This window comes from Pygoscelis adeliae, unplaced genomic scaffold (assembly GCF_000699105.1).
Source record: "Pygoscelis adeliae isolate BGI_AS28 unplaced genomic scaffold, ASM69910v1 Scaffold156, whole genome shotgun sequence".
Lineage (NCBI taxonomy): Eukaryota > Metazoa > Chordata > Aves > Sphenisciformes > Spheniscidae > Pygoscelis > Pygoscelis adeliae.
In genome coordinates, this window is record NW_008825016.1 from 1,631,476 (window position 1) to 1,640,318 (window position 8,843).

The window sequence follows — 8,843 nt, forward strand, 5'->3', positions numbered from 1 at the left end:
CTGCAAATGTGTTTTATTTTTAAGCTACTGATACTAATTGCTTATACTACTTCTAGACTACACCTACACTAGTAAAATAAGCAGTCCCAGGAAACATTCCCTGACCTTGAAATTGAATCATTTATTGTATTAAATGCCTAGAATTATTCCCGTTTTGACTCGGGCCAACTAACATTGTCCTAGGTAACTCTTATGCACAATATGGGAGTCCATGTAGACCACATATACAAACTGAATGCAATCATTTGGATGCTAAAATAATCTAATAGTATACATGCAAGCTGTTTCATGCCAGTTGGCCTCAGCGGCAGGCCAGTCTGATACTGTTTAACTTAGCAGCATAGATACAGTGCTGGTGCTTTCTAACATACACAATTCCTAAAGGGCCTCATAAAGAAACTAACAGAGAATAAGAGAATCCAAAGTTTCATTTTCCTTTCCTTTTTCTTTCCCTGTACAATTTCTCCAAAACTAAATCACTGAACGGGTTAGTGTAAATTTAGGACTCTTAGAAGTTTTCTTTATGGAAACAAAACATTAAAAATATGGTCCCAAAGAGGTAAAAATGATAATTTTATACTATTGAAAATCAAGAATCACATCTGTGGATGAGTGTTACTGACCTGGCTTTCAACGTTGGAAATGTTGTGAATGTTTTATATTTGAAATGATAACATTTCTGTGTACTGACAAATTATTTTACCTCATGGCTAGCGGTGCTGGTGGCTGTCTCTGTGCACTGATATAACTTCATTCTCAATTAACGTGCAGATGGATAGAGTTATTAAAATAGATCCATTGGGGGGAACAAAAAAAGGAAACAAACAAAAATAGTACTTTTTAAACATTTACAAAGTAATTTTCTCTGAGACATACATCAAAATGCCTGAAATGTTTTGTGATATGAGAAATTTTTAATTTTGCTTGTTTTGGCCAACCTGCATCTCCTGCCTATATATACACCCAGTTTATGTAACTATATTCTACCTCCCTACATTCCCATCTGCACTATTCTTTAAAAATTCTTCCCCTAAACTATTGTGTAGGATTTATGTTTTCTGTTAAACAGCTGCCAAGTTTCGCTCCATAGGCGGATGCACTTCAGTGGTGGATGAAATGCTTCTTGTAAAGTTTGTAAAGAATTTTGGGCTCTTTGCAGATGGAAGAACTGACTAAATCAGTGATACGCAACTTGTGCTTCTAGAGCTGCACGTGGCTTTTTTTGGAAGGCACATATCTGATAGGAGCTGTTTTGACTTCTTCCTGTGAGGGAACAGGCAGAGTGTTTAGCTGTTCCCTTCTATCTCTCCAAGCAACCAGGAAAGTTGGCTTACGCAGTTATTTCTCTGTACTTATATGCTCAGTAGGATTCTGTATATGACATTTGATAAAATATCTTTCAGAGCCATGTATGTTCAAGAAAAGATATATGTGAGATATAACAAGTTAACGGAGAACTGAATGTGTATCCTATCGTATGTTCCAGCAAAATGATGATCTCAATACATTTCTTAATCCTGGACTGAAGTAATAATGCAGACTATGAAAACGCAGGAGATTATGACATCATCAAAACACCATTATGATTTCACTAGAAAGCTGAAGTTGGGGGAAATTTCCAGTCTCTACTATTACAGAGAGCCAGAACACAATGAGTGTTTCCTCAGTCTCTACTATTACAGGGAGCCAGAACACAATGAGTGTGTATGATGAATGAGCAATGCAACTAACACTTTTAACAGCGAAGCTATCTTTCTTATGCCTATGACCTGTTCACTGAGCAGCTGGCAAATGGCTCTAGTAAAGTCATCCTGTTCTTTTTCCAACCAAAAAATCTATTGTGTATGCAGTCTTTCTAATGGATCGCAGAGATATGTCATTCATATCAATCGGTCTTCTGTATCTCTATGTTTTATTCAGCTCCTGAGTATTATGCTAAAATGCACTCTGATATTCATCAAGTTTTCAAACATTCCATAACAGCAACTGAAAGTGAAAAATAGCCCGGGAGTCATTACTGCTTTCCTCAATGACCTGGGAGGGGCTGATTGGCATAGTGTGACTGTGGAACTAGGACAGAATTAGGAGACGTGCTTGGGAGTGGGGAGGAACCTGTAGCATAGGTCTGAAAGGGGTTTATACTGTCCAAAGTAAAGGTTCGCAAATATTAGTGTGGCTGTGCCATCTTTTATGTATTTCCTTTTAATTGGCAGAAATACCCAGAAGTGGGTATGGTGAGGATGTTCCCTTCCATTATAATTCTTAGGTTCTTCCTTCCACCACTGCATAAGCAAATTTAATAGCTCGTTATCATCATCAAGACTACTACTTCAGCTAAGCATAGCACTGTACTGCCTTTCAACTGACAGAATGATTGATGTATTGTACATTAAAAATTATAGAAAATAATCTTTTAAGTGATAATTCTGTTTAATCTAACTAGTATAAATTGGCCAGGATAACTCTGAAAAATAAACAAACACAGAACAGCAACACATCAAACAAACAAACAAACAAAAATGAAGTCTGAAAGAATAAGAGTCTAAAATTGCCAAACTCTCACTGAAATGCAAAGGTAGCCCTGAAAATTGCAGCCCATATGGCTAAGCATTTCAATGGAGACATCCTTGCTGTTTTTATTCATTGGTACCATAACAATGCCTAAGGAACAACTAGGAGTATACACCATTGTTGCCAAGACTCACTGAAATCGCTATAAAAACTCAATGCTCTGAAGGACACACAATCCAACAAGACAAGATTGGAAAGGAAAGACAAAAGAGATATAATACGCAACAGGAATGAACATCCCCATTTCCCGATTCTCTTTTTTTTTTTTTTTTTCCATAAGGTAGTCTCATGCAGGTTTCTTTTTTCATTTGTTTTCATCTTACTCAGTCAATGAGTGGTGGGCTCAGCACATAATTTCAATAAAATGTCCTTCCAGGCAGAAAATCGTCCATTAACAATATTTTGACTACGGAAGAAAAAGAAATATTTGATCTTCTCATCAGCATAATGATAATACATCTCGTTTGCAGAGTGTAACTGTATATTATTTCCAGAAAGATCGTAGGCTGCTCTGCAAATGAGTATTTCTATTCCACAGGCACTATCTTACATTTGGAAAAGCTGAATTTCACTCCTATTCACTAAGCTTATGAAAAGCCTTTTCATTACTAAGCCTGAAAATAGGTTTACGCAAGGCTTACAAAGTGAGTAAGCTTTGTGTGGGTCTCTCTGTACAACAAGAAACATTTCCTCCAGACTGCAAATAGAAGCAGAATAAAAGGAGGTAGAAACAGGCTTACTCTTCATCACCTGCTAAAGATGTCATCAAAATAGTAACTTAACTAGTTCCATTTCATTTTAATAATGCTTAGGATGGCTATTTAAAAATTAGCTCATAATAGATTGTTGCCATTACACTTGCAGAACATTTTGAGACGTGGCCTTAATGACTAAGGGAAACACCTGAGAAGAGTTTCTGTTCTGTTTGAGGGTGTGTGTCTGGGTGTGTGTGCATCCGGATGCACCCACATCACATATAAAGGTATATTAGAACTGTTTCAGAATTTTTCTGTCAGAAGGATTTGCTAATAAAAAAAATTCACTTTTACACAGTCCTAAAAAGGCATATTCTGTTAGAAAGCTGTAACTTTGCTGCATATAAAGAGAAAGTGAAATTAATTAGAACCTGTAAAAATAAAGCATGTACATAATTTCTTTCAAAACAAAATCTGGAGAGAAAATTCTTTCAGGAAAGCCTGTGATTATTATTTTTTTAATTTTCATTCTGATTTGGATTTTTTTACTGATTTTTCCTTCCTGTAAGAAACATCCATTCACTACCATATCATTTATATGTATATCATCTTGATAGTAAGGTTGCAGTAAATCTCCAAGCTTATATATATATTTGCCTTTGTGTACTTCAGCTGGTTTCTTTCTTTTTTAATTTTTTTTCTTTTTCTTTCCCCTTTTTTTGTATGGTTTTTGGGTTTTAATTTCTCCATTGTAACTTGCTTAGAAGAATAACTGTACTGGGTCAAGCCAAAGGTCTTACCTAGCTCAGTATTCTGTCTCCAGCAGTGGTCATAAGTGATACACCATTAGTGTACCAGTAGAAAAATTCCTGTTAAGATTGTTTGCTGAGGGGTGAAAGGGGTCATGGAAGGCCATATTTTTTGTTATGTAGATACTTTTCACTATTTTTTTGCTTTTCTTTAAAAAACTATATGTTGTAAAACCAGCTGCTTTTTCCTATTATAGAACAGGTTATATTTCTGTGAGGTGTCATAGCCAGTGACTCTAGTGTTGTGCTGCAAACATTTCTTTCCTTTCCTCTTTCATAGAAAAGCATTAGCAAAAATAGTGAGAGGTAAATATCTGCAGACAGTGATGGTTAGTTGGGACACAGATTACATGAAAATTCCTGCTTAACACTGTGACGGCATTTCTGAATGAAAATGTTATTTCCTTCCTTTATTCATTCAATTGTCTCTGCCTTGTGGTGTGGGTTTTTTTTTCCCTATTAAGTATATGTTATTTAGGGGTAAAAATATCAGAACAGTTACCTTTTCTACTGGACAGTCAGGCAAGAGGGAGCGTGCCATTTTTTAGAGTTACTATTCTTACAATTATGACTTGATGGATCATCAGACGTCAGGGTGAGGAATTTGTTATGTACATCTAAAATAGATGAATAAAATACTATTGATAGGTATTCCAGATAGATTCTGTAAGGAAAACTGAGATGGATGTTTAGTTTTATCTATGGCCTAAACTATAGAACAGCATAAATGACTGTTAAATGTCATTTAATGTTAAATTGCTGCATTTAATATAAGCTGACCAATATGTGTACCAAAATAATAATTAGTATTGATTAATGACTGTATTTATCTTTTTGACCCAAATGTTATTCAGGAGATCTTAAATGAAATGTTTTGTTTGCAGTAACTACTGCTTTATTTTAAAATATGAGATATGGAGGATGTTCTATTGTAAACTAAGAAACTTCATTCTGCCCGCTGTGAGTTATGAGTGCATATCAAATTTTAATGAAAAAGGATAAATAAATTGTCTCACAGTTCACCATCGTCTACTATATCACTCAGTTCATCCCATATAATATGTAATAAACTGAATGCTTCAATTTTTGCTTTATGTGACCATTTACAACCAATACTATTGCCTGAGAAATTGTCATCCTGCAGTAGTTCACATAACCTAGTAGACTAAGGTTCCATGCTGTACATCTTGACTGAAGAACACATGCTTTTTAAAAATCTTTAATAAAAGCTAAGACTGGCAAAAAGCTGACATATATCAATTAAAGTATATTAACAGTAATGTAGGACCTTATTCCTCAGCTCCGGTCTTGACATCTTCAGGACTTAAATTTCAAAAAGAAAAAAAGAAGAAAAAAAAAAAAACAACAAAGGAGAAGCCAGTAAAAAAGTTTATGCAATGGTTGTTCTATTCATTCACTGTGTTGCCTGATTAATTCTTCTATTCACTATTAATGTCCTTACACTTTTAAGAGGAGAGATCTAACATTTAAAAAAACTGTAGAAATAGTCTGAGCATCTATTTCATTAAGAAACCTCCTGGACATTTGCCGGTAAACTCCAAAGAAATTAGAGAAAGAAAACCAACAAAGCAGTTGGGAGGCAAGGCTAATTTTAAAAGCTCTGATTGCAACAGGAAGAATCTTTTGAGAAAATCTTTATTTTCAACCTTTTTATATGCAACATACTGTTGTACATTGTTCTTCTGTGTGAGAATACAAAAAGAAATGTCACAGTAGAGTTAGTAGCCATTAAAGAAGCTGGGGTAAATGTGCTTCTCTGATATCTACAGCCCAGATAATGAAAGTGAGGAGCACCAGAAGTCCCACTGAAGTTTACTGGATTTGAGTTAAGTCTCCTTTTCCCTAATGAGGACTTCCAAGTAGTTTTCTTAATAATTTCATATCTAATCCTATGAAAGAGACCTACTGCAATTCTTATTTAATAATGACATGAAAAAAAATTTCTCCCAGAAAGAAACATATATTAAACAGATCCACTTTGCAGGAATTTTTTCCCTAACCTTGTTACTGGCTTCTGTGGGAGCAAGAATGAACACGGTCATGAACATGGTCTAGGTCCTTCTGCTCTGGCCAGTCTGCACAGGACTAGGTGGAAGAAGCATTCCAGGATGAACCTTTGATGAGATGGGATAACAGTTCTTGATATTTTTGATTTCCTGGAGAGCAGCTCTTTGTCACACATCTTTCACTGCTTGATATGAGCAAAGGCTGAAGATACCATGAGTAAGTAAAAAACCCATGTACTGGATGGATTCCTGAGCCATTAGCATTTTTTTTTTAACAAAACATGAGCACCTGCTGATTTAGAATCATTCCTGAGAAGAGGAATATTCATTGTAGTTCAATTCTAAAAAGATATTTTTACATTATGGATGCTGATGCAAAAAGCAAAGGTGCAGAATAGAATGTATTTAAAGATCTTTCCTTAATATGAGATGACTGGTGTACTGTAAATGAAAGTTAAGGGGGTTTTAACATTCTTTTGTGAGTACCAGATTCCCCACACAAAGTATGAAGATAATTTCATGGTAGCTCCAGAGATCTGAAAGTTTGGGTTTTTGCATATATTGCAAAGCAGGGGCATTAGCTGAATTTTTAAACTAGATGAATTCTTAGGACCAGATATCCACCTACCTTTAGCCTGGCTCCTACAGAAGTGAGACATATACAGCATAATTTAAACTTCTCTCTGTGTGTATGCATCTATCACAATATTTCTTGTACCTGCTGCCCAATTTTAACAAAATTTGACAGCTGGGTAGCAGTGAATTCTCTTTGTTAATGTCTTCACCAAGAAAGATACTGAATCTTGAGATCATTCTTTATTAGATACCAGAAAGGCCATGACAGCACACACAACCATGATTCTCCACACTAGGGAAAATCTAGTGAAATCTTTCACATAATAAAAGCATAAGAGTCCAAAGCTTGAGACGTGGAGACTGGCATTTATTAGCTCTGCTGCTTATGTTGCTATGCGTGTATAACATGTTTATTATGGATTTCCTTAATTTTGATGACTTTTTAATGTTTCAAAATATTTTGCAGAACTGTATGTCTAAATACTAATAAGACTCAAGTGAACACACTACTTACTGAAGCTAATGGGAGATAAATGTTGTCTGGGCTTCTTAATGTAGAAATGTTTTTTCCTTTTTATTAGTGATTCCATAATATTGAAATGACTTGTACCTAGATGGTAGAAAATCCATTGTGACAGATCATGTTTCTACATTCATGAACTGCATGTCGACAGCTCATAATTCTCTTAAATGTGTTCATTATTCTAAATCACACACGAGATCAATTTGCTGAATAATACTTGCTGCTTAGGATGGTCAAGAAGAGTAAGTTGCAAAAGGTTTGTATGAAAAATTGGAGCTGTGCTGGCTGAAGTTCAGTCTGTGGTCTTAATACCACAGCTACAAACACTGAAAGATTGCCTCCCTAGACTGTTCTTCCATGCTAGCCTAAAATATGGTGTTTCCAAAAATATTCTCAATAATCAGTTCATTTATTAGTGTATTAGGAAAACGTGATTGAAAAGGGTTGTGAACTCCATCTGTTGCTCCATAGTCGCATTGACTATATTGGACTTTATCTTGAGGTTTTCTTCTGCTCCAGCACTAGCTTTTAAAATTCCAGCAACTCAGGTGGCTAACCATATGTATTCTTAATGAGGCAGGGAGTTAATTACCCATTTAATTTCTTTAAAAAATTCCCTTGCTTTCAGTGAAGAAGATTCCTTGAAACAATTCTATCTCCTTGCATGTCCTGTAGCTCTTTATTAGTGATGGATATTTGGTGCTGGACATTTGTGAGACTGACATGTAGGAATTGGCAGGAATATATTTGTGCATTATCCTTCAGAGGTTTCAAAGATTTGCACTGAAACCTTTCATGACCCTATAGCAACAGAGGAAGTGTTACCCGGAGAAACTGATTATCCAAAGAAAAATTGCAAAGTAGTCCTGTAAAGAGCAAACATAGTTTTCAGTAGATTTTTAGTTTCACTTAAAAGATCTTGAAAACATTTTTTTCTAGTGACAGCCTTTCTGTACTACATCATGGAAGCAGTCTAAAAGTTGACTTCAAAGGATTTTCTTTAAAGATGAGAGCATCAGCTTTCCTGGAGTGTCCTGGGACAGATTTCAAATGTTTGAATGAAGGCAATCAAAATTCGAGTATCCCAATCTGGGCCAGTCACTCTTATATCCTCTATCATCAGTAGAAAGAGGTAACTGCTTCCAGAAAATGAGTTATCTGATGTCTTAGATACTACTTTCTGATAATGGAATCACTTTTCAGAAGTGCCTCTTTGCCACCACTGACTATAAAGGCCATTTTAGGTAACTTGCATAGTCTTCTAGGTCTAACTCCTGGGCAGCTAAAGTTTGGTAGAGTAAATGCTATTGCTCACATGCAAGTATTTTCAAGACTTTGGAATTATTTCCCTTCCATCTCAGATCTTTGGCACTATCAAGGGAGAAAGAGATAACAAAGATTAATAATAATAATAATAATGTGCAGTCTTAAGAAAAATGGTATAGTGTTCCTAGTATTAGTCTCAGCCACAATTAAGGGTCATATTCACTGAGCAAGCAGCTCTGGTGCCAGCACGATCAGCAGCGGAGCGCTCCAGCATGGTGCACAGGGGGGGTTCCTGAACCGGGGGAGCTGAGAGACCTGCCAGGAGTTGGGAGCTCACGCGACAGTGGCTGGGGGGGGCCGGGGTGGGCCCGGACCC